Raw genomic sequence first — 27414 nt, 5'->3', positions numbered from 1 at the left:
TTGAGCTAAAACCAAAAAGCGTTAGGTTGTGCCCCGCTCTCCCCTACTGTGCAAAAGTCTTAGGCCACCACCAACCAGTTGTTTTAGAAGTTTTAATGTCCATCCATATAAAATTTTCAATCTATTTTATTACAATACAAACAGAAAATACAGGAAATATGTACAGAAATAAAAAAATCAAATTTTTGGGACTAAATGTCTTCTTTAGGCACCGTCGGTGTTTAGTGTGACCTCTCTTGGCACTAAACACATTTTGAGCGTTTTTGAGCAGAATGAAGTAAAAAGACTAATTATTAGGATTTAATTGTATTTAGGTTTAAGAGATCCTGCAGTTTCCTGCTATTGCTCAAGTGAAAGGGGAGTTTACCCTAAAAACTTGACACATCAGTTTACATTATTATACAGTGTTTAATACTATATACAAATTTCCTGTATTTTCTGGATGTATTCTATTAAAGAGACTGAGAAACTATTATATATGATCACTAACATTGCAAAAACAACAAATCTAATTGTGGCATGGAGGCCTAAGACTTTTGCACAGTATATATATATACCACCTTCTTTCTGGGTGCTAATAGCACAAGGTAATTATGTCAAACAAATAGCTAACAGCAAACAGCTTTGTAAATCGTCTGAAACCAGCTGTTTAATAAGCCTAATTTATATTATATACTGTTTTGTGCTAAAGTGACAATGACTTTATTTAAATATGTTGCAGTAGCACTCCGGTTTAACGGGACTGTGGGTGTTTCGTAAATAAAAGCTTTTTCTGCTCTTTTTTTCATGTTTAGTGAATCTGAAATGGTAAGTATAGCTGAAAATGCAAGATTTGTCCAAGGCTGTGGTAAAAACAGCATCTATTGTCCAATAGAATTCATGCTTTGAAAAAAATGCAAATGAGGAAGCGAGGGGGCGGGATGCGGTGCTTTCTAGAGGCGACGGCGCTGCCACTCAGCTCCTGCTTCTGAATACAGATCAATAAAGCTCGGCAAACGCTGCATGCAACCTGAACACGATCAATACGCACCACACATATTTTAACACGCACTGAAATGTAAAATTCAACCTTGAATGAGTTGCAAACAGAAAACCTAAGCAACATGCCACTAAACAACGCCTTTCCTTTGAATCATCATAAGTGCATGGTTTTTTTCTCTCTTTTATTTCACCCATCCCAGTTAGGCAAAGGCTGAAACACCATCTCAAGGTAAATTGCAGCAGTGATATATATATTAACAAAGAGGGTCTCAATAATAAGAGATTGAGGCAGTAAACAGAGAATGAAAAAAACACACACACACACGCTTGGCTAACTGCTCTGCACCACCCTACACCATTACCTCGCCCTTCTCCCTTGATAAATAACAAAGCAGGATTAGAATACAAAAAGAATCTTTCACAACAAACTCAATCTCACTTCTGCAGTCTCCTGTGGGATGTACGAGCATTATGAAGCCTTCAGCGGGGGGATGTTGCAGATGGGATGTTATTCTGACGTGTTTCAGAAATGTGTGACTGAGCTACGCTTCATATTCTGTGTAGGTACAGCACAACATCTGCATAACACAGATTGTCGAGTTCGGAAACAGCCGGAACCGGAATTAACGGCTCACAAACCGAGCAAACACCAAGGCCTTAGTGCAAATGAAGGTCAATGGTGAAGTCTTCCCTCTGGTAGCTTTTCAGTTGATTTCACTTTTCAGTTTCACACCATATGCAGTAGTGTTAAGCACAAAGAGCACTTATTACAAAAACCACAGCTCATTTGAGAACACCAGCTTTGTCATATCATCTCTGATGATGAATGAGCTACAAGAATGCTTTCTTTTTCCTCAATGGTCTTACTATTGAAAGGTGCAAAAGCTTTTTAAGGGGCTTAGTAAATGCAACTGTGGAGGTCACATTAGTTTTATGCTGCTTATGTCAGGTTATATATCGACAAAGTCAAAGGTAAACAGCCATGCCTCAGTCAGCAAAGTGCTTCATGTGTGTCAAGAGTGGTTGGTTCACATAAATCAAGCATTAACCAATGAACAGCACACATGCATGTTAGCATAAAGCCTATTGAAGTCATTGATTATGACCCATCTTAAGAATCAGTCGTGCGCTGAAGTGTGAGATAACTTTAGTGAAGGAATTAGAGCGCAGATTTCACGTGCACGTCTACGTGCATGAATATTAAGGAAGAAAAACTGTACCTAAAGCAATTCAATCATTTGAGCTCTCAGCCCTCTACTTCTTTTAAATTTAATTAACTCTGATAAATGCTTAGGGCTTTTAATTAAAGCAGAAAATGGGGAACCATTTATTTAAAAAAGAATGATTTAGTTATACAGCTCAGTTAACTTAATAACAGGAAAGCTAAAGTGTGTCGTATTTTGAAAGTACTTTTCTCCTATTCTAGATCAGGTGTTCCCAAACTTTTTCATTTTAGGACACACACAGACCCAAGCTATATATCACCAATATATTTTCAGATATTTAGAAATATGAAGAAATACACACTCTTTTAGTAGAGAGGGTTATATTTTTGTCACTGTATAAATGAAACGCAAGTTTAAATGCTATATCAAGATATGGAAAAGGGTTAGAAAGGGTTATGCAAGTTTTACCATTCCTCTTGTTACATTTAAAACTGGTGATTTTGCTGTGAAATGAAAATTAGGTGGATATATGCATATTTATATGTGACCCTGAATCACAAAACCAGTCATAAGTCGCACGGGTATACAGTATTTGTAGCAATAGCCAACAATACATTGTATGGGTCAAAATTATAGATTTTTTAATGCTAAAAATAATCAGGATACTAAGTAAAGATCATGTTTTATGAAGATATTTTGTAAATGTATTTGTAAATATGTCAAAAATGTATTCATCATTATTTAAATGTGTTTCTAAGGACTTCATTTGGACAACTTTAAAGGGGATTTTGTCAATATCTTTATTTTTTGTATTCTCAAATTCCAGATATTCAAATCGTTTTATTTGAATCTAGGACAAATATTGTCCTATCCTAACAAACCATACATTCTTGGAAAGCTTTATAATTTACAAATCTCAATTTAAAAATAAAAAAATACCCTTGACTGGTTTTGTAGTCCAGGGCTTACATGTTTGTCTATTTGCATTTTATGTTTGTTTTTATTACTATGAATATTTTTACAATTTTTTTACTTTTTTATTCTTATTTGCTTTTTTGTTTTTAGAATGTAGTTTCTGCATAAATTCAATCTTCTGCTAAGCAGAAAAGTAAAAAAAAACTAAAAACTTTGTGTCACACTGTAAAAAAAATACTTTGCTGCCTTAAAATTTTTTGTTAAATCAACTCAGATTTACAAGTCATGTCAACTTACTATTATTTATCTTGACAAGAGAAGATTTGTTACAACTTATAAAATGAAGTTGACTTTTTTTAACTATGTTTTATAAGTTATAACAACTCACCTGTAGTTATAACAACTCATCTCTAGTCAAGATAAATAATAGTAAGTTAAAATGACTTGTAAATCCGAGCTTATTCAACAAAAATTTTTAAGGCAGCAAAGTCTTTTTTACAGTGCATGCACTAGCCAGGATGCCAGCCGAACTTAGCCCCGCCCACAACATTTCAGGTTGGGAAGTTCAGTCTGGTGTCGCTCTGTTGTGGCGCAACTATGCTCAAACCAAAGCTGGTCGAACCAATCAAATTGTCAGGGAGGGCTTTATATTAGATGATGGACAGATGATTAACGGTAACGTAATCATCCACGTCACCAAAGAGCGCTTGTGTTGAATCCGTTTACAACAAAGATGGCTGCCACTAGAGAATTGAGATGTGAAGATTCAGCCATCGAGTCTGTTCTAGAAGATATCGACAGCACATTGATCACATTGATTTTACAAGAGGAACAGAGAAACGCGACCAAGGCATTTGTTGATCAGAAATATGTTTTTGCCGTCCCTCCTACGGGATTCAGCAAAAATTGAATTTATCAGCTGGGAGATGGGACACAATACAAATGGCCAACGACAGCATGGATATAACTAGCGGTCATTGCCAAGCTCTTTTTCGGAAGCCCGTGGATGAAGTTCATTACAAATGGTAAGAGATAGTCTGACTGTATGACTTAGTAAATACCTCACAATGTTGTGATATGAATGAAATGTTGTAAACATAGTAGGTTTCGATGTACGTTCGCTAACTCAGACTTATAGTACAATCATAATGTTAGTCTCATTGTAGTGAAATAACTACCAGTTCAGGCTGCAAAAGGACAAACGCCATTTAAACATATGTAACACACTCGGTTGCTCTGATTGGTTGTAGGTCTATCCAATTGAGTATAGAGGCACTTTTGTCCTGGATTGGTTGAAACACTCCCCATAATCACAGCCCAATGGAGCAGTATCAGACCCAAATTCTGACTTGTACTGCAACAGCAGCTGAAAATCACTGTCCTAGATCAACATGTAAAAACCACTATATGTAAACCAAAATGTGTAGTGCAGTTTGTGTATTTGTCTGACACAGCAACACTGGCTCGACCAATAGCGTGTATTTGTCTGACACAGTAACACTGGCTCGATCAATAACAAATATTTGTCTGACCAAGTGTTTAGAAACCTATTCCAAATTACACAGTTCAGCTTTGTAATCTGTGCCGTAAAATCTTTAATATTTCCTAAGAGGCCAGATGGGATTATCCATACATAAGCACTAATATAACATAAAAGTTCAAAAGTAGGTGACAAATAATTACTACCTGGTTAAAGGGCAGGGACTCAGCTACTGGCTCCGCTTTAATCATTTGCTAAAAATTATAAAAAAAAAACACTCAGGTTGTTAATTACTGAAAACCTCAGCCAAAGCTAATTGACTAAAAGGTCAGGGGAGAAAAGAAGGCATCCATCAAGTGTCGAATGAGCCAGTAAATCCCTTCGCAACTGCATGTTTTTTACTTTGCTTTATTTAGGAGAGCAACTCCAATCGTAAAAGATCAATGAGGACGATTGCTTTGTAAGAAACCGAGTATAATGAGAGGCTCCATTGTTGCCAAACAACGCGTTACAGACGTAAAGCGTTCGGTTCTTAATCACCCTGAGGGGACATACGTTGACTTCTGCTCATTGTACATTACTTTGCCTTTTCCACGGCTCCTTGTCAAACTAATTCATTTATCTTCCGTGAAATGGCGTTAAAATCCATTTCATGATGGATTTTGCACATTTACAGGTACTGCAGTAGATCAGCCCTGGCTAAAATAACTCAGTAACCACTTTGATTACCATAAGTGTGCCGCTAAACGAAAGCCAAGCGTCTTCCGACGTTCGCTATATTTCATGAGACTGCCGGTTGTACATCAGGCATTACAATCAACGGACATAATCACCGCTCATCGACCAATCATATTCACTGTGTAACGATACCATGAAATTACTGATATAAAAAGCTTAACCATGCTTATCTGGAAGCCCAGTTGTTAAAAGAGAAAAAGGCAGAGGTGTGAACTGCATCAAAAGCCGCCATGACATATGCAGCTTGTCTCCAGGAGTGTCACTAAAGGTGTTTAATGGACAGCGTAGCCTCATTAGAGCAGATCTCCCACTGTTTAGCAAAGCAGGTGCTAGATCTGTACTGTTTATGCCTCAGCACAGCCCTGATGAGACACTCGGAACCAAAAGCTACAGACATGACAGCTAAACTCCACTGCAAACGTTCCCTGTTCTCCAGAACGCTGCTAATTAAAACAAGCTCTTCACCTGTCAGACCGGAATGGGTATGTCCCAGCTGTTGGAGATTGGAAAAGGGCGGGGGGAAGTGGAATAGGTGGCAGGGGCATTGATTTGTGCATTTGAGGGTCTGCAGCTCTCCACTGATTTTTGAGTAGTCCTCTGCGGCGTGGCAAAGCTTCCTTGGGTATTGTGATACTGTAGCTGCGATGTCAGCGTGATATTGCAACGTAATGAGAACCTGACATGAGGCATGTCATCCGAAGAGCTTTCACTTTTACTGATTACTTTGGAGATTGTGTTTTTGGATGCTAGGCAGTATGCTTTCACAATACTTTACAACAGGGGGTCCGGGGACCCTTGGGGGTCCATGATGGTATTACCAGGGGTCCTCCAAAAATTGCTTTTGGATTTTTTTCCCACATAGCATTCCCACATTAAAATGTATTAAGATTAAATAAACATTTTGGGTGAAAGTTACTTTTAAAAGTAATGCATTACAATATTAACTTCTTGAAAAGCACCCCCACTCTGGCCCAAACCATGAAAAGACCTACTTTCACTAAAAGGGCTGTTATTACTAAACCATTTAGAGTATAAGCATAACTGTGGTATCACAATTTTTTGCATAACATCCTCTTTAATACTAAAAATCTTAATGATAAATATGTGTGTGAAACCTAGAAATGCAATGATGCCAAAGCCACAAGTCTGAAGAAGTTATGTTTCACGTTTGAGGTCAATAGGCCCAAAATTAGGTTCTTGCAAGAGTTTTTGTAAGACTAGAGCCTTTTCTAAGTGCCAGTCAGCCCCAAAATAAAAGTCTGTTGTTTACATGCATACACGTTCGTTCTTATTATTATTTATCCTTATGTAAGTGTATGCCGTTTCCACACCAGGACATAAAACGTCACACAAAGATCGTTGGATAATTCGCTACACGTTCTGTCTATCAATATTTTCCATGAAGGAACGAGCGAGTCAGATGACGTCACGATATTTGACAGCGCTGCTTGGATATTATGTATTATACTCCCGCCTACTTTTAGAAACAAAGTTTGACCGCTGGTTTTGAACGCGAGTGTAATCTCATATACAAGTGTTACGATGTAAATAGTCCTCAGATTGTATATTATTTTCTATTACAAGACGTTCATGTGAAATCTGATGTAAACAATGGACAATATATCTATATTTCACGGATTATACGCATTTGTGGACAAAAATGGTCATTGGATGTATTTTATTGGAGAGTTTATTCACACATCTGAAACAGACTGGATTCGATTTGCGATCGTTATATCAACCCAAAGGTAAGGAGTCCCGTTTATATTTTGCATGTTGTCATCTGGACTTCTGTAACAAAATACTATATTTATGATGCTAGAGCATCTGTATCTCAAAACAGAGACCATACACTGATGCTAAACCCGTAGACCTTTTAAACAATGTATAGTAATGTTAATATTATTCACGTTTGTAGACAGTAGGCTATATAGATATTGTTAGCAACTGACGTCTTTCCGCCCCCGAGCTAGTGTGCGTTGAGAGGTTAAGTTATTAACTAATTGCGTTATTTAGTTACTTTTCATGGACAGTAATGAAGGAATAAAAGTAGTGATGGAATTTAATGGGTACCATCTGTTTGCTTATCATCATTTATCAAAATATTTTCTTCATCATCCATCACAATACTTCCAAATTATGGTATTCCTACTATGGAAGTCAATGGTCACTATCTGCTGTGTGTTTACCATCATTTCTCAAAATATCTTCTTTTGTGTTCATCAGAAAAAAGAAATTCATACAGGTTTAGAACAACACAACTGTGTTGTTCTAAACACAATACAAAACTGTGAAATGATTGTATACAGTATATGTACGGCTGAAATGAGGGGATGGACGTAGCTCTAATAATCCAGCTTTAGGCCGAGCGAAACATAAGCATTAAAACCCATTAAAACTCTGACTCCTGAATGTAATTACTGCCATCGATTTGCAATTGACTGTGAATTCCAGCTATTAATTAAGCCAAAGTCTAGGTAAAAGCATCTATGGCCAAACAAACAACACCCGGCAGGCAGGGACAGAAAACCTGGCCGTTCATCGATTGGCTGGAAATGAAGCAATACATCTGTATGTCGTCAAATGCAGGGTGCTCGTGACGTAAAACCTCTTAATCTTGAAGAAACAAAAATCTCTTTTTTGGTCTGCTGTGTGAACGCCCTGTTCATTTGGCTCAGTCGGTAGAGCATGGCGCCAAGTTCAGTGGTTCAACTCCATGAGCACACACACGTTGATAAAATGTAAAGCCCGAATGCACTGTACGTCACTTTGGATAAAAGGATCTGTCAAAAATATAAATGTAAAATGCTCACTGACTGCGCACAATGGCCGCCTTAATAATGGGAGATAGGAGCACTTCAGGACAAAAGAACAGGCCCATTTGGAAGCCCACACAATCCATAGCCAAAGCATATGGTGTCCCCTCTGCTGTCTTTTCTACTGATGAGATGTAGTAGGAGGGGAACAGCGTTAATGAGAAGGAAGCTGAGAGTGGGAAGGTTTGGTTTTGAATGAAGCCCACTGTACGCTCAGTAACCACTGGCTGAAATCTTCAGATCTCCTACTGTGCAAGCAGCAATTAACACTACTCCTATTGGGCTCTACACAGAGCAATGGGCAACAGCAGGGGGGTTTCCACAGAACTGACAGTACGTCGAGAAGAGATTGAAATTTTCCAGGAGATGGATTTTCTGTTTCTTTTAACATTGTGCCGATGTTCACCAGGGACAGATGAAAGAGAAGAGAGGCACAGTAATGTAAGTCACCTGTGCTTGGGTCAAGTAAGGGAAAAAAACGGTCTATGAACAGCTTATTATAGAACTTTACAGTTACAAAATGTGTACAGAATCTTATACAAAAAACTAAATCCAAAAATAATATATACAGTGCTTAACAAATTATTAGCCCATCATCCAATGTATGGTTTGTCCCACAGCTGCCCTAAACTAACAGTACTGGTGATTACTAAAATAATTTGTTATGTATATATAAGATATAATGTATATGAGACGGTTGTTATTGCAGAAATAAGCCTCGACAGTGTGATCAGGTATCACACTAAAGGGGCTTATTTTGCAATAACAATTGGCTGCCTGTACATTATCCCTCTAATTGGAGGGCTATTTACCTTAAGGTAAGAAATATTAAATATTGATTACATTTTTTTTGCAGATTTTTAACAAATGCAGAACTTCCGCAAGGAAAAAACATTTATTTTCAGTTTTAAGATCAAGTCAAGACATTCAAATGTCACAAACACACTGTTCAGCTTAATCATTGTAAATGGATAAGATTTTAAAAGACATATTTGTATTTAATTTTGTGTTATATAAAACTACCTGTTAAAATGATTTGCAGCATCCAGGTTACATTCAGGAATACAGTGTGTTAAGCCCGGGATACACTGCACGATTATTGGCTGTCCCAGACGAAAGATTGCCAACGTGAAACAATTGTCGCGATTTCTGTGATCGTGGCTCTTCATCGGTGGTCCTATGTCTTACAGTGAGAGAGGTTCAAAGACGGCCGTTTTCCTGGTCTTGCGTCCAGAGATAGCCTACGATAGTTTTCTGACAGTGTCAGAAATTCGGCATGATCACCGCACAGTGTGTTTGCTGCTACGGCCTGCGCACCGGTATTTGTTTACCACGAGCGCATGCTAGTGACGTTGCACAACGTGTGACGCTGCTGCCGAAGCTTCCGTGTCATCATCGTACAGTCTACATGCCTCTCGTACCCGAGTTTAAACGATACACAGTGTGATAAGGTAATGATCTTATAGGAGGGCAAAAATCTTGTAGTGTATCCCGGGCTTTATTCGTTTGAGGGGTTGTTATCTGGGAATAACAAAGCTGCAAATGTCACAACTGGCCAATCAGAATCAGGCATTCCAACGAGCCATGCAATGCATTTTTGTGCTTAATCCACAGTGCTTAATTCCTGTGCTTTATGCTGCGTTTACACCAACCGGTCTACCGCGCCTAGTTTGCCGCTTGAACAGTTTGAATGCATTCGCACGTCTTGTGTCGTATAGCGGCGAGTGACTGCTCCCGGACAATATCAAGCGTTCCTTCATGTAGAATGAGTGACTCCGGGCGAGGCTGCCGCCACAACAGCAAGCAGGCTCCTGATTGGTTAACGCGCCACGAAAATCCGCCAAAGTTCAAATTTTTCAACTCGGGCATCAGCCGCAAATTCGCATCAAACACAAAATGCACAAAAAGCACAAAAAGCACAAGACACTTAATTTGCGCTATTCGCGCGAACTAGACATGCAAATGAGGCGGAATTGCATCTACCGCACCGCGCCAAACGGGAGACCTCCAGACGCGCGTCAACGCGTCTTCACATTGACTTAACATTGAAATCACTCGAGCTTGACGCCTCTACCACGGTTGGTGTAAACGCAGCATAACTCTTTCATGCCATTGATGAGTTATCTCGTCAATTAAGAGAAAACATTTGCAAAAAAATGTGTTCCTGATGAAATTTTATGTTAATCTGTAATACCCCGATTATCCACTAGCTGGCCACTATCCACTTACCCAATTTATAAAAAACTGAAGCAAAAAAGTTATTTACTAATTTTATGCAATTGTTTCAGTTTTTTGCAAAAAATTGTCTTTTTGAAGAAAAATACCCATATTTAAGAGTTTATAAGCAGAGAAAAAATATAGAAAGGATGAAATGGTATTTTCCCGTTTTGTTTGTTTATTGTTTGTTTGAAAGCAGTGGGTCTGTTCTTTCATTTGATTTATTTGTTATGTTTTATATTCTTTCCAAAAAAGGCTGGCGGGAAATGAGTTAAATATGTGTAAGCTGGTAGTATTTCAAATGCTAAAATATAATTATTGTTGTTATCCTTCAATTTTTAATTGACTGTTTTATTAGAAAGCCAGGAAAAAATAGTAAATCAAAAACTAGTAAATCAGTTCATAATTTTTTATTCAGATCCCAAATTACAGTTATTTACTTGCAGTCCTTAATAATAAGTTTAATAAAATGTTTTTATTGAAAGTTTAAAGCTGCAATCTGTAACTTTTTCAGTTAAAAATAAAAACATTAAAAAACAAATTTCGAATACATGTATAACATTGTTCATCTTACCCTGATTCATGTATAAGCTTATACTGTAAAACTTGTCTATGTTAATTTGTCAAGTTTGATTTCGCATGAAATGCAAGTTTGACTTTATTTGACTTCAACCCACGTTAAGATAAACACGCAATATAACCTGCAATTTTACATTTCAAACCGAGATTGCAGCTTTCGGTGTAATAATTAAATGCCTTTCTTATGTGAGAATATATAGTCGCTGACAAAACAGAACATTGTTACGCAACAAAATCAATAATCAACCATAGCTGCTGCGAAGTGATTTAAAAAGCAGCTCCTAGCTGTGCTTTACTGTAAATCAAGAATGACAATAGAACAATCAGCACCCAGGACCAGAACTAATGAAATATTTCTTTCTGACACATATAAGTCTGTGCTTTCAACACTGCGGTGGGGGCCAGTGAAAATATTGGCAAGGGAAGAACAAATCTAAACCACTGAAGCGAGCAGGTGATTTTTTTATTTTGACTAGTTGGTAATATAATGGCCTGCTGTATTTCTGTAATGGAGGGTGTTACCTTGAAATCCACAACAACAGAACGAGAGCAAGAAACGTATTGCGGCATGTCACGCATCTATCATGAAGGAACGTTCATATGCTAGTGCTAAACATTCGTAAAAGTGATTTTTGCTGTCCTTAAATGCATACGATGCTCTCAGCGTATAGAAACGATTCGCTCTTTAAGTAAAAACCATTCTGTACCTTTCCAGTCCTCATCACCCTTTAAGGCATTTCTCACTTCGTTTCAATACCTCCTCCATTTCTGACATCATTTAAGTGCCACTTCTTTACAAAACACCTGCCAAGGCTCCTTTCAGAGCAAGACTGCCTGCATTTCTTGACATTATCCTCTTTCTTAAACCAGGTATGTATGTGTATGCTGTGCAAAAGTATAAAGTACTGCAGTTGCACTCTTTCAAAGTGAAGTGCATTTGGGTACCAATAAAGTCTAGCAACGGGTTAATGAATACTCTGGTTGTGCTGATGATGGGTAACCGAGAAAGCCTCAGCTCTTTTAACCTGCGGCCTGCTCGGTGGCAACTGTCCCGTTCCTAATGCGCATCTCCGCCTGCCTGTGCAACTCGTGGAACTGGCACGCACCATTTGTGCTGCCATTACCGGCGGAGGCCGAGACCTGGCTGAGACCCAGTTATAAAGGCCTCCGTGGAACCCATTGAATGGACACCAGATCTAAAGCGTAGATGTAGTATTTATGGGTATGTGATACAGGGTCCTGCTGTTAGACACATATGAAGGGTAGAGACTTGGAGTTCTTGTTAAGTTCATGTGAGCTCTCGCAGTAGGCCTCTGTGTGGCTTCTTTCAGCACCATGTGTTCAGTCAGTCGACAGTTGGCCTCGTCCCCCAGAGGACAATATGTTCACATAAGGCACTACCTCGACAAGAGTGTGGAGGAAAAAAGGTTACCAAAGTCCATAAAACAGACAAGAAAACATATAAAAGGAAAAAGAATGATTGACTGTGTTATACAGAGAGACAAAGAAGGTGGAAGGAGAGGGAAAGAGCCAAGATTTTGACCTTGTCTCTTTCTCAGGAGAACTGCTGGGACATGATTCAGTCTGCCCTGCATTTGCTCACGCTGAGCCCAAGGCCCAATCGATTACGATCGAACTAGGTCACCCTTCTCCTCCTGTGGAGCTTCGGCTTGTGTGCTCCCCGTCCTCTCATTTCTCCATCTTTCTCTAATTTTCTCTCTCCCTCGTCTTATAAGCCTATTTTGGCAGGCCCGACTTGCTGTACCATGTCTGCATTAGGACTGAGTTAGGACATTACTGATCCGGACTGAAAGTAAAGAGACTCTGGATAGTGGAAGAACAGCATGGTTAAAGCTCTATTGCCACTTTTTGAATTAAAAAGCATTTCTTCATACCTACGAGATGTTCTGCACCATAGGAGAGTCTAACCATAATGTGCATTAGCTGAATGGCTAAAGTAAGTGAAACTGGCACTCTGTATGAACATGGTACAAAAAAGCCTGAAACTCTTAATAGCCAGTAATCTTTGCAACAAATGGTCAGTAAAAGAGGTGTTTAACCTTTCGAAAATGTTGACCGTCAGCCCCAGGAGGAACTAAATATTATACAGTACTGGCTATTTTTGCACCCCTTCCCTCTCTCATGTTGTGTGCAGCGCGCCTCTCGCACATAAAATACAGTGAAAGTATTTTAACTCCGCGTCCCTCCGTGTACTTTTTTTCGCGTAAACGTCAACAGTAACGGATGTACTGACAGAGAAGACGGATGATCGAGTTCATCATGACTTAACGAAAGGTTAGCAGTAGTGTTTCCCACACATACCCATTCTCTTGTTGTGAGTCTGTGTGCAAGCAACAACACTGATGAGAAGAGCAACATCAGTACAACCTCAATGTAAATGTATGGTGATTTTGTCAGACAATGTCCTGTTTTTAGCAGCAGTTAAAGAAAGAGCTGGTTGGATTAAACAAGGAGTTACTGGGTTGTGGGTCGTTACTGGGTTGTGTTAAGTCACTATTTTATAGAAAACAGACCAGATAATATGTAAAAATAGCATTCAGTTGTGTTAAAATGCAATATAATGTGACAGATCAAAGAGTAAAACACGACGCAACGACGTCACATATGCTAATCGGCATGTGACGTCATCACTGCCACAGTCTCTCAAAATCCTGTGGGAAACACTGTAAAAATATACTCAAGTACTTAATTACTTGTTTATTTACTTATTACTAAATCTATACCGAAGTAAACAAATCAATATCGAATTGAATCGAAGTGCCAAGAATTGAAATCGAATCGTGAAATTCCTAACAATACCCAGCCCTAATGAATATGTAAATAAATATGTCTATTTTAAGAATTGAAAGAGCTCAGATGCCAAAGTTGCTAAACGCCACCTACCTCAAAAATGTTTACTATGTTTGTCCAAAGAAGTCAATTATTTTTTAGAAATTGAAATTTTTGCCATAAAGTCTTGCGTGAACGTAAAAGGTTTTGCAGTGAAAGACATAAATACCAATGAAATTACTAAAGTGACATTTGTGAAAATATGCATTTCATTAACTGACTAATAACCTTTTCATTGCAATTAGTGAAATTACTAAACACAATAAATATTACGAAACAAACAATGCTCAATTACACTGTAAAAAGTAAAAGTTGGATCAACTTAAAGGTGCAGTATGTAGTTTTTAGAAGGATCTCTTGACAGAAATGCAAAATAAAATACAAAACTATATTATCAGGGGTGTATAAAGACCTTTCATAATGAACTCTTATGTTTTTATTACCTTAGAATGAGACGTTTTTATCTACATCCCTAGGGTCCCCTTACATGGAAGTCGCCATTTTGTGCCATGTTTCTACAGAAGCCCTTAACGGACAAACTTTTTTACTAAGTTGTCTCCGAAGATGACATGTTTGTCCAGTGGCAGCTACCATAGCTTCTCCATGCGTTTCAAAAGCGAGGGTGAGCAGTGGACTGAGCCATTGGTTGCAATTCGCAATCTCACCACTAGATGCCGCTAAAATGTACACATTGCACCTTTAAAAAAATACTTTTCTCACTTTAAGTGAAAAATATATGTTGAAAATGTTTAAATATTTACCAATAGTTACCAATAAAAAAAATTCACAACATAAAAACTGTTTTTACAGTGTACAAGAAAACATGTCACTTGTTTGTGCTGGGTTATAAAATGTTTAAATGTTTAAAAACATCTTTTATAATGATAGAAAAGCTTAAATCGTATCTAACATAATATTTATCAAAAGCACAAGATTTTCTTTTCTTGCTGAAAAACATCAAATCAAACCAAAATGTAGCATATATTCATAGAAAGTGCCAACTGCTGTGTGGTTTGTTTGATATAAAGGCATTTAGGTTGAAGTTGATTAAATAGGCAATCAGTGCACGAATTACAGAGCTCTGTAGATCAATTGCTGTAATCCTGATTTTCATAATGGGTATAAACATGTAAACAAAAACAGAGCTCTATCATTTCTGAAAGGATCGGTGCGGGTGCCAGAACCCAATGGATTGAAGATATGTAATACCCCCAATTCAAAACAAACACGGTCTCTGCGGCACATTGACGTCTCCTGTCACTCTCCAAGACAACTTTTAGTGGGTTACAAAATGAGATGATTAATTCATAAAATGCATGGCTGGAAAAAAATATTTTTCTACTCAAAACGTGAAAGTAGAACAGTCGACGCAGACAATGTGTCAGTTTTTGGATTCGAAAGAATCAAAAACCACCAACTTTCAAGATGACAGCAAAAGCAGATGGGTGATGTCAGATAAAATCAGACAAACAGAAGGTTCTGTCAATCTGGAGTGACTGCATCAGACACGCATATGTGGATGAGGCAAGTACGAATACGTTTTAGTATCCATTAGTCCACGAGCTAGCTATGTGTTGGCCACGGGGTCTGTCTGAAAGAGATTAGGCATCCCGGACAATGCTCATGCATTTATATTCAGCACAACCCCTCTCCTCAACCTCAAAGTGGAATCACACTAGATGCAGGTAACTCTCCTCTACCAGTCAGAACTGGGCGAAATGCATCACGACAGGCCAAACAAATTTCAAGAGCAAATGAAAAAAACACCCACTTTACAGAGTTATGGAAGATTGACTGCAACATTTGTGTTGCACACGTCATTTCGGTTAACATTAACTGTCCCCTGTCAGCAGTAATGTTTGAATTATTTGTTGTGCGCACGTGAGGGAGTCTGTTTGCCCACTGGATACCGCTTCTGCAATCATCCATATTATTAATGTTACTTTACTGTCAACTCTGCGGTTCGCCCCTCAGCGTGACAACTAGCAAATGCATTTGCGAAGAGAGCCGTGCAGGGAAACCTATTCTGCTCAAGCTGTGTCTATATAAGTCTGCTGCTGGATAACTTGTGCATTGCCGTTTTTTTAACAGCGGTGCGAAAAGCACACAAAGGCAGATGATTGGCGTTATTCGTTTGTCTGAAGGAGACATAAAACACTACGTATTAAAACAAAACATTTCATGTCCGCCAGGCAGGTGCGACGTAGGCCGATGTCATGCAGACATCGGAAATTCAGGGGTTGTGTAATAATACTTGAAGTGCAGCCCGACAGGCGGACCGGGGTATGTTTATGGAGTCATGTTTCATTCTCTCATGACCTGTAGCCAGTGAAGAAAAGGCTAACCGGAAACAAGGTGCTCATTACAGCATGCTCTTTACATACAATTTTGAAGTACTACAGCTATGTTCATAACCGCATTTACAGTTCAAATCACATTATGGATCACGCTAAAGATGGGTCATGACTTCCTCAACATTCAGCCCACACACATCTCCAGATCAGTCCCAAACTGCAAAAGATGAATCATTTCTGAGATGCATTCAGTAGTGGTCCAAGGACGAGTTTGATTAAGTCTTTGACTGACAGCTGAAGGTAATGAGGGATGGAGTGATGGATTGTGTGTGTGTGTCATTTGAAGGAAGACTTTCTGGTGACTGACCAGTGGTGTGGCCACCACACAGTTTTCTATGTGTCTCAAGCTGTTTGCTAAGAAGTAATATGTTGTTACTATGGTTTTACTACAAATACCATAGTTTAACTACAGTATTGTTACTGTAGTAAAACCATTGTGTATTAATGGGGAGATTTATGTGTCAGGATAATATAAAATATAATACTAAAAATCTACAGACGCTCAGGGAGGTACGAAGGCGAGAGTGGAGTCTGTGCACGTCTATTTCAACCGAGAAAGTAAGTGTTACTTTTAGCAGCTCAATGTAAGCATATGCATTAAGATGCCTTTATATGATGAAACCTATACTTTGAGACATAGACCATCGTCGTATACTTTATACATTATGAGAATACAATGCAACAAGATGGTGCAGATGTAATTATAGTCTTCATGGCCAAGAGAGTAAGACAAAATGGATAAAATGCATTTTATAATAGCTAAACCTAGCGTGTATATATATTAAATTCACTCTTTTTCACATGTGTTTTGTTACAGAACCTTATACGCACAGGAGAACTACAGTAAGTGTTTCTGTATCAATAGGACTTTAGATATAAAAGCATTCGAGCCAGTAATGGCTGCCTCCGTAGGTTAAAGTGTAAAATATATGCTGAGGTTTTAAATTTTAGTAGAAGGCAATTATAAAATAATGATAGGATCATAAACATTTCTGTACATGGGTCAATGACGTGAAGTTAATTATTTTGTTTCCGTATGGTTTAATTAAAACGTAAAAGGGTTAACATTTCAAAATAAATTTGCAGATTACTTGCATATATTCTATTTTTTGAGGACCAAGTCTAAAATTTCTGGTTTTATTTCATTTTGAATATTTGTATAATTGCAAAAATGTCAATGTGGTGTAACCAGTCTGTGTCAGTTGGTGTAACTAGTATTTTTTAAAATAAAAATATAAATATAGTCATACAATTTTTTGGAATAAAATATAATCATCTACACTGTAAAAAATACTTTGCTGCCTTAAAAATTTTTGTTAAATCAACTCAGATTTACAAGTCATGTCAACAGAGATGAGTTGTCACAACTTATAAAGTATAGTTGAGAAAAGTCAACTTAATTTTATAACGTGTAGTTATAACAACTCATCTCTAGTCAAGATCAATAATAGTAAGTTGAAGTGGCTTGTAAATGTGAGTTGATTCGACGGGGAATTTTGGGGCAGCAAAGTATTTTTTACAGTGTAGTTCAGTGTAATGATTTTTCATTTTTTTACATAAAATTATTTAGAAAAGAGAGCTGTTTTCAGAATATGTCAGGACAAATACTACAAAAATGCGTTAAAAATTACATTTAGAAATAGGTAATAAAATTATATTTTACATTTTTTTTATGATGATTACACTTATATGCCATAAAATATTTTTTATATTTTTCATTCTTTGGCGCAATAAGCGTTTACACCATTTGACATTTTCAGTTCCATTCAGTCTTAACTTTCATTAAAATTATTCAAATTTATTAAAAAATATTTTTGCATAAAATTAACATAAATACACTATGGGGCAGTTTCCAGGACAGGGATTAGACTAGTCCTAGACTAAAATAAATGTATGAGTTGTCCAAAATGAAAAGAACTTGGACTGATTAATCTTAAAATACATCAGTGCCCTTTGTTTTGCCTCAAAATGCACAAATAATGTTTTTAGTAAGGATTTTTGTTAAAACTAGTTATATTTCCTAATTAAACTAAGGTCTAATCGTGGCTTTAGCTAATCCCTGTTCGGGAAACCACCCCTATGTGCATTGAAATAATCCTGATGCATGCTTTTAAAACAAGTTTTAGTGCACTTTGACGAATACATCTGTTTGTTTATGGTGCAGACAAGTTCAGGGCACTGTTGAATAAATATACATCTGTTTCTACTGTAGTAGTGCCATCTACCAAAACTGCAGCAAAATTGTACATATTTTTTCATTCTTAAAGGGGTGTAAATGTGTGAACTATTTAAAATTCATACATATTAAATATGCAAATTAATGTACAGCCCTACTTGATAAACCATTATACCCCAGTCATTAATGTTTGCCAAACATATTTATATGAATTTATCGTTTAAGACTAAATTAAAAGATCATAGAGGTACAACTATTTTTATATTTGTTGTTGTGCCAGTATAAAAATTGGCAGTGAGAGTATGAATCTTAACTACAGGCTTGCTGGAGCCAGCATAAAATATCCTTATTGTTGAGTCTTGCATGTGTCTCAGTGTTGCTCCAGCATGTGGCCTCTCTCACCCACGCTCTTTCCCTTCGCTAAGCAGCGAGAACAAGGCAAATCAGAAGGTGTAGAGACACCTGATTTGTTCTGTCTTGCAAATGACGACAGATGGATATCTGCAAACTGTCCATCAAAGCCTCCAAGAGCGTCATAGCCAAGCGCGCAGTTCTGATAGATTGCACCCCACACGCTGGGTCTACGTGATGTCGAAATGAAATGACCTGCGCATCTCCACCAATTAATTCTTCCGTCTCGCATTGCTGCCGGCCTCCTCGCCCCGTCGTTGTGCAGGTCCCTTGTTAAAAGCCGCTCCCCAACTCCTCTCTCATTCTTTTCTCATTATCGATGAGATCCTCTCTCTCACTTTCTCTCTCCACCGGAGCGTCTGCACCCCTGGAGGCTGAATGCAGCTGTACGTCTCTCGTCTTTTGTTTCTTATGCGCACTGCGAAAAGGCACTTTGGTATGCTGCTCGGTTACAGGCCGTCCTTCTATCCCTCTCACGCTCGACTCAGACGTCCCCACCCGTCCAGGGCAGGAAGCCGAGCCAGGGACACAGAGTAATGCTTGGGGAGGGGGACAGATTGTACTGTGATCACATCCAAAACACAAGTGAAGATGCCATGCTGGCCTACAAGTAATGCGGCTCTGTTCAGCCTTAAAGATGTTGTGTGGCATTAGTGTTCCCACAGAAGAGCCAGTGACCAGAAAAAAGCCTCAAGGCAGAAATCTGACACGCGTGTGGTTTGGAAGTATTAAAATATCACACACCAGAAAGGGAAAAATCACAAAGCAGTATTTGTGGATAAATATTTTCAAGCTGTTTTTTGCAAAAATCTGTAAGATCCTGCTGAGTTTAGCATCTTAATCAAAACACATCTGAGCAGTGTTATTATTAAAGTAAGAATAATCAGGATTAGTAGAAAATAAAAGGCAGGTGTGTTAAAGCAGGATTGAAACTAGTCGTGCTCCAGCCCTCCTGGAGTGGGTATGATCGGTATCTTATGTTTTTTAAAGGGGTACTAAACCCAAAACTGCAAATATTGTAGAATACAGTATGTCCCCCTCCGGACATCACTTTTGGCCACCATTGTATATGACTTTAATTCACAAATAATTTTATATTAAATAACATTATTAGTACTGAGTGTAGGATGTTAATGCTTTAAAAAGCCACATCACCAGTAATCCAAATGGCTTCATTAGGTTAACATATGTCTTCTGCAACATGATCTCACAAATTTCCGTGGTATAGTCACGGAATATTTAGCTTATTTATTCGTGTCATTGTCACAGATCTCTGCATTTTTCTGTGTTTCACGTATTGGTTACTCAATTGTTTTTTCCTATTTTTAAACCATTGTCGCTTGGGTTTAGGGTTAGATGTGGGGTTTGGTTTATACTATTTTTTTTTTTTTTGATTTTTAAACAATTGTCACCTGGCGTTAGGGTTAAGATGTCATTTTATGTAACAGAAAGTCATTCTAACCCCTTGTGATGGGGAGGAGACCACCTATGCCGAGTCCGAGTCAAGACCGAGTCTTTGAAGGGTGGAGACCAAGTCAAGACCGAGCCCGTTTGTTTTCAAATACATTCGAGTCTGTGTCAAGACCAAGTCTTTGAGGAAGCAAGTCTGAGTCGAGAACCGAGTCCTTTAGGAGTCGAGACCAAGACCATAAAAACATGTCAGTTTTCATATTCATGATTTAATATCACTCCAGTTAATAATCAACAGTTAGGCCTAAGCTAGATTGGAAATTGTTTAGAGGAGCAGTCTTAACGTCTTAATATGGACTATGCTTTTACTATTATTAAAAAAATCACATGCATTATCTTCTGCCTATTTTTCTAGAGATAAATAAACGGCTCTGATGGCAGTATCTTTGCATTGCACCATGGGATGTCATTTTCAAATAATGCCCATCAACATTGCATTGTATTATTATTGTTATGTGTTGTGTGGTTTTTTATATGAACATAAAAAATGCGTTGGTCTCGAGGACTCGGTCTGACATTACGAGTCCTTCTCCTCCCACTGTGGTCCGAGACCGAGTCAAGACCAGAGGTGGGTAGTAACGAGTTACATTTACTTCGTTACATTTACTTGAGTACATTTTTTGGGTAACTAGTACTTTTAGAGTAAATTTAAGGATGGGTACTTTTTTATTTCTAGTGAAAAAACTGTACTTTTACTTCGCTACATTTGGCGGTGTTACTGCGCTACTGTCAAATGGTAATAATTAATGAATATAAGTTAATTAATGAATATAATATAAGTTTATAGGGCGTGTTCGAAAGTTTCGCGAGCCAGGCTGCGTCACCCTTTAGTGCGCGACCGCGCGGTCACCCTTTAGCACCCTTTAGTAATTGCACTTTAATGGCAATGAAAATAACCTATTCATATAAAAACATGATAACAAACAGACACACATGTTCTTTTTTGTTTACTGTTTGCATGTTTAAAGGCAGATGCTGACAAGTTTGTGTTGTGAACATGAAAATAAATACAGAGATAACCGTCAGAAAAACATCTGTGTGTGTGTCTGTTTGAATTTTTTCTCAAATGACACGTTATGTGATGTTAATGTACCCATTGCAGCACTGAGATAGGCTGCTTTACTTGTATATAAGCAGAACAATGAGACTTTAAAGGAGAGGTTTGCGAAAACCCTCCAAGTAGTGCTTTTGCGCTACTTCTCTATCAGATGGAAGTAACGAGTAACTAACTACTTGAGTAGTTTTTTCATCTAATCCTTTTTTACTCTTACGTAAGATGAGTACATTTTTGTATAAGTACTTGCACTTTTACTTGAGTACAGATTTGGGGTACTCTACATACCTCTGGTCAAGAGTCTTTGAAGGAACAAGTCCGAGACGAGTCCGACTACTACATCACTACTAACCCCAAACCCAAGCGACAGTAGTAAGAAAATAAAAAAAAACAATTGAGTAACTAATATGTGAAATTGACGCAGAAAAGAAAGTCCATGGTACGGACATGGAAAGGTGAGGAGATCTGCGGCAGTGGCACGGATGGATGAGCGAAATATTCTGTTACTATACAATTCATGAGATCAAGTTGGTCTACTAAAGCAAAATGCTAAGTTTGTAAGAAAAAAAAACTATTCAGATTTTCAATTTATTTAGCTATGCTGAAACCAAAGCAAATAGAGATTAGCACTAAAGTAATAACGCCATGCCGATAACCTCAAATCCCACTGGTTGTGACGAATTGAATAAATGAAATAAACGTATGTCACCTTTCTACCCAACACGAGTCAAGCAGATAAGGTTAATAAATCTCCCCCTCCCCTCCTTTCAGATCATTCATATTCCCCTGCTTCTGTCATCTATTTGCTGGCCCAAGGAGAAGCTGGAATCCAATTAAAGTTGATTCCAACATGTTGTTCATGATGTATTTCTATCCAGCCTATGTTACACTCAACAAAACTGCAGGCGTTGCTAAACTGCGGTGGAAAGAAGTTGTGCCTGCCACCTCTGAACGAATGGCAGTTAATGCAACCTGACAGTCTGGACTGGGGTTAGACCCACCAAGGTACATCTTGTAGGAGCTTGGAATAGCACTCATGGGAACACGCAGAACATAGGAAAGAAACGGAGTGAAGGAGAAGGAAATGAGAAGACAATGAAAGAGTGACAAAGAGCTTTTGAGATGAATTTGGTGGAGGCAGAGATTTTGTCTTGAGTTAACATTGCCTTATCTTGACAGGAGCTGTCCACCGGTGTGGTGCTGAAACTAGTCACATGGTCACAAGGGCCATTTGAAATCTCTTGCAGTGCTTTGAAGTGAGGAATGTTAGGTAAGATGAGAAATGTCCACTGAAGGGAGATCTGATTTTTTGTTACATGCTCTGTCTTGTAGTCTTCATCGCATTCAGTATGTGAGCCTGTCTGTGAAATCCAGGCTAAAGTCTCATAATATAATAATGAGCCTTCAATTATGGATTCCACATTGATTTTAATCTTTGACATGGTCTTGCTCAGTCAATATTGAACATAGCCAGGTTATATTTGCACTGTATGTTCTTTACATTATGTAGGTTTTATACAGCAATCACAAAATATGACTTTCACTGGGTTTTCACATTAAGTTCAAAAGCACATTGCAGTTTAATGTACATATACGGTTTTTATCGGACCAACGCCCGTTGTTGCGGTTACGTGCCTGAACCGAAGTGAACTTCTGGTCTGTTATATTTTTTATCAGTCTGGCTGGTGGCTAAATTGATACCTTTATAAATAAAAATAAATAGTTTTGGTTTGGACAACAAACATGGATCACAACTGTGCGGAGAGGTTTGGCACCCAGGCAAGAATTCAAGAACCTGTAGCTAACATTGTGTACATTCATTTTACACAGTAACATAAGCTCAGTGTACTATTTGATACGCATTAAATATTAAGAGTTTGGTTCCAAAACGCAATAAATGCCTTTAAAAAAAAAATTTGTTACTGCCAAAATCAGTATTGTATCATGTCAGTATTGAAAAGTAAATTCTTAATTTTACGCCAAATCAAATATCCCCCGTGTTATTCTATTTACATGTCATTTATTTTCCTTGTCATCAGGAATAAACTACTGTAAAATGACTCTGTTGTTATTATTTCTATTGTATGTGGAAGTCTACCGGAAGTTGCGTTTAGTCCACAAAAGCCGTTTGTTTATGTTGTTTCTGCTAAAACCATCTATATGTTTTTGCCAAATATTAAGGTCACAAATTTAAAAATTGCTTGGTGATTAACACTATCTTTTAAAAGTACAAGAAAAGATCCAGATCCATTGCCGTGCTTGGTTGTTTAACTTTCAAAACATCACAAGTGGCCACAGTACAAAACTGGGTCCTCCATAAAACAAGTGGAGAGAATCAAACAGGATAAATAAATCTTCACGTAGATCGTAAAACTGTTGAGCTTGCAGACAATCTGATCTCATCCCAATGCAAGTAGCACCGGCCCATGGAGAGCATAGTTAAAAAGGAAACGTATAAAATAATAATGCCGCCCATAAAATATGCAACGCTAATGTGCGAGAGCTGACATGTGGAAACGAGTGTGGCTCGAAACGACGGCTGCATTAGTCACGGTGCTCACGGTTTCTACCTGGCTCTTCCAATGTACTCTGGGAAGACTGCCATTGACTGAAAAGAAATGCATTAAAATAGAATGGGCTTCTTGCTCTTTGTTGAGCAACAATGCTTGTGCCATGTTTCTTTTCAGTACTGCTAATGTAGTGGATGGAGATTTGGAGTGATTTCGACTTGTGATTTTACACTGGGGTGGTCTGCAGGGCAATTCGTGCCTCAGTGGCTCTGCTAATTTAAAGTAATACCAGATGGGTGCGGTCAAGAAGTCCCTGTAATAACAAAGCGAATATGCTGTAAAAACGTTAAACAAAAGCTACTATTTGGTAGAAGAAGCATACTCTGTTGAATTAATCATATGTTCAGTGTATAGTAGATTGAATTTGCACATTGTTAAACTAAAGTAGGTTTCATTTGTCATTTACTTGAGGGGTTTAACTTTTACTGAGAAAAATAAATAAATACATTATAAATATAAATATCAATTTTAATTTACCATATAAATAAATACATTAAAACAGAATTGCATTTTTATGTCTTTTGCCTATGTACACTGTAAAAAAATATTTTGTGGCCTTGAAAATGTAACGAAATAAAATAAGTAAATTCAATTAAAAAATTTAATTCTTGTTTTTTAACCAAATTTTAGTAAAAATAACACAAAAAGGTGAGTAATTCTAAATAAACACATTATTTAGTAAATTCAACTCAATTTTATCATGTGAAATTTGTAAGAAAGAAATTAAATTACCAGTAATAATTTTTGGTTAAAATAACTTGAATTATTTTTGTAAATATAACTAACTAAGCAGTGGACTAAAAATAATAGGCTGTATTTACTTAACAATATAGTGCATCGTTTTGCATCCACTTTTTAAAGTACATTTTACATGAAATTGCTTAAATTGCTGTAAAACTTACTTGAAAAATTGCAATTGCTTAAAAAAGTGGATGCAAAAATATGGATGCACAGTATTTTAATTTTTTTTAGTAAATCCAGTTTATATTTTTTTAAGTGTAGACATTTTAAAATATTTATATTCAATTATGGCAAAAAGAGCATTTCTAAAAGTGGTTTTAGATTTGTGGACCTCACTGTGTATCTGTATTTTTTTAAGGTACTAATGTGAACTCTTTAGGTGCAAAGCTCTACTTTTTGAAAAGGTACAGCCCGATGAGAGCTTTGGTGCATATTTTGACAATTTTTTAGATATTATACTATATACCAGTGGTCTCCAACATGTTGCCTGCGAGTCTGTGAGGTACCTGCCAATTCTATTAATAATTTCAATTGTAATATTTATTTATTGTATATTTTTTATATTAGTTTGGCTTCTTTTATGCATGTAAACATTTTAAACAATGATAAAATATATCATCAATTAAAATAAAATAGAATCAACAAGATAAATATCAAAAAGTAGCTCTCCAGTGTTTTATCCATTGTGTTATGTTGGATACCCCTGCTATATACTTATACTGTCAATTAATTTTTTGTATTACTGATAACTGATATTATTTTTTACTTTTATTTATATGCATTATCTTTTTCTGATCTATTACATCTGTCTCTCTTCCTCTGGCTAAAATAGACAAGAGAGTGATTTGTGATCCATTTGTGCAGCGGTGAGGTAAAAGCACAGCTCACCTGTTCTCTAATATTGCCTTTAAGCTCTTACGCTCTCTCTCTCTCTCTCTCTCTCTCTCTCTCTCTCTCTCTCCCCCCCTCTGTTTTTAACTTAGTGCAGTTTTCTAAAGGCAGGTATGTAGCCCTCAGGAAACTAATGTGTGTGTATGTGATTGAAAGACACACTCTGTTGGAGGCACGTAGACTCCTGATGACTCAGAGGCCTCTATGCACCAGAACAAACACAAGGAGCAGGAGAAAGAATACGAGAGAGCGAGAGAGGGCCAGAAGACATTGTTAGACAGAGAAAAGGTCCATGTCCAGAGGTGTGCCTGTCTCATGTCTTTCTTTCTACTGAAAACCCACAAATGGTGAAAAAAGGAACAGAAGCGGTTAAGTGCCTAAAAATCTCATGCACAATGGGTGTGTGATTTGGTCGGTCTGAAAGGTTCTGTCACCACTGTGTAGACATTTTGAAAGCAAGTCAAAGGATAGCCCTACACTAGGAATGAACAGTGCTGATTCAATTCCATATTTCTTTTGAGCAATTCACTATTTTGAAAGTGACATGCTTGTCAAGTATTCAACGCATACTCGAAAAGTGACCTCTACATTTAACCCATCACAGGGAGTAGTACACACATGCACTTTAATTCGTGAATACATACACACACCTAAAGCAGCTATCCTAGCGCCCAGGGAGCAATTAGGGTAAGGTGCCTTGCATAAGAACACCACAGTCGCAACCTGCCGTCCGTGAGACTCTCTATTAACTCTCGGGTTACAAGCCTGACTCTCAAACCACTAGGCTACAACTGCCCCAATTGTATTGTATCAAAGCAATTGCATTCAGATGAAAGTGTGCATTTAAAAAAATGGATCTAAATAACAGAAAATGTGTTTGTCTGAAAAATTATGGACATATGCATCTCGGACGGCTTGAGGGTGAGTAAATCATGGGTTTAATATCATTTTTGGCCGAACTATCCTTTTAATTTTTTTTATTTCTTATGGGCGTTTCTCACTTTATGCGGCAACCGTGAGTGTTTAGTTCTTTTTCAATAGGAGACGTGTGGAAAGCGGCAAAGCGGGAGCGATTACAGAGGTGAAGCGGAGTTGGTACACACATTGCTCGTGCACCCAAAACCCTGTCCCTTTTGTGGCCACGGCGCTTCACGGCAGGCGGCGTTGAAAATAAACACATTTGCAATAAATGCTGCACAAAACGCTTCTAATGCACAAGAAAAGTTGTAGCCGCATGCCGATTCCACTGCTTGCCGCGTACGGTGTGAAACGCCATAGGGGCATTAGCATAGCAGTTGTACCCTTTGACTTTCTGGTTGCACCACCTGACCTCTGCAATGAATTTACATTTAACAGACTTCTACTTGGATTGTGGTATAAGCTTTTGCTTGTGATATCAAATTCATAAATATACCTTTAAAATACAATTAAAGGGATAGTTCAGCCAAAAATAATATTAAACCCATGATTTACTCACCCTCAAGCTGTCCGGGATGCATATATCCATCATTTTTCAGACAAACAGATTTTTAGTTATTTTAGAAAATGTTTTAGATTTTTCAGTTAATCAAATGTAAAGTTATGGGGTCCACGACCTTTAAGTCCAAAAAATGTGCATCCATTCTTCAAAAAAAAAATCCAAATGCCTCCAGGATGATAAATAAAGGTCTTCTGCGGGTAATCTGTGCAGTGGTGTTGTAGAAATATCCATATTTAAAACTTTATAAACGAAAATAACTAGCTTCCGGTAACGCCGCCATCTTAGACTCCTTTGAATTCAGAAGAAAGTATTCAAGGGGTCGCACACCGGCCGCGCAGCTCCGTGTCGCGCCGCGTCGAGTCGCGTCTAAGACAACTCTGAGGTATTGTAAACCGGAAGTGCACATTAAATAGCGCTAGCTTCGTCAGATAGCATCTACTTCAAAATGCAAAATATACGTTAGCAGCCAATGTTAATCGTAATTTTTGGGACTAATATGATGTTATTTAATGTTAAACTATGTGA

The 27414-nt window shown here is 37.7% G+C and overlaps 1 protein-coding gene and 1 long non-coding RNA gene across 20 annotated transcripts in view; one reads left to right on the top strand and one right to left on the bottom strand.

Annotated features, from left to right (window-relative positions):
- The window catches only part of nrxn2a (neurexin 2a), a 468354-nt gene that overhangs the window by 91747 nt on the left and 349193 nt on the right, over positions 1–27414 (bottom strand). The window lies entirely within an intron of this gene.
- LOC141366094 (uncharacterized) overlaps positions 1–27414 on the top strand; it is a 46168-nt gene that overhangs the window by 11592 nt on the left and 7162 nt on the right. The window contains exon 3 of one of the 2 annotated variants that reach the window (XR_012371096.1): positions 1546–2519. The exons of the other annotated variant lie outside the window; for it this stretch is intronic. This is a non-coding gene — a long non-coding RNA (uncharacterized lncRNA). Of the gene's footprint in view, positions 1–1545; positions 2520–27414 lie in introns of those variants that run through there. 2 annotated transcript variants of the gene reach the window in all.

This window comes from Misgurnus anguillicaudatus, chromosome 9 (genome assembly GCF_027580225.2).
Source record: "Misgurnus anguillicaudatus chromosome 9, ASM2758022v2, whole genome shotgun sequence".
In the NCBI taxonomy this organism is placed as follows: Eukaryota; Metazoa; Chordata; class Actinopteri; order Cypriniformes; family Cobitidae; genus Misgurnus; species Misgurnus anguillicaudatus.
Note: the sequence above shows the minus strand (reverse complement) of the source record. Positions and strands in the feature narration are given on the sequence as shown.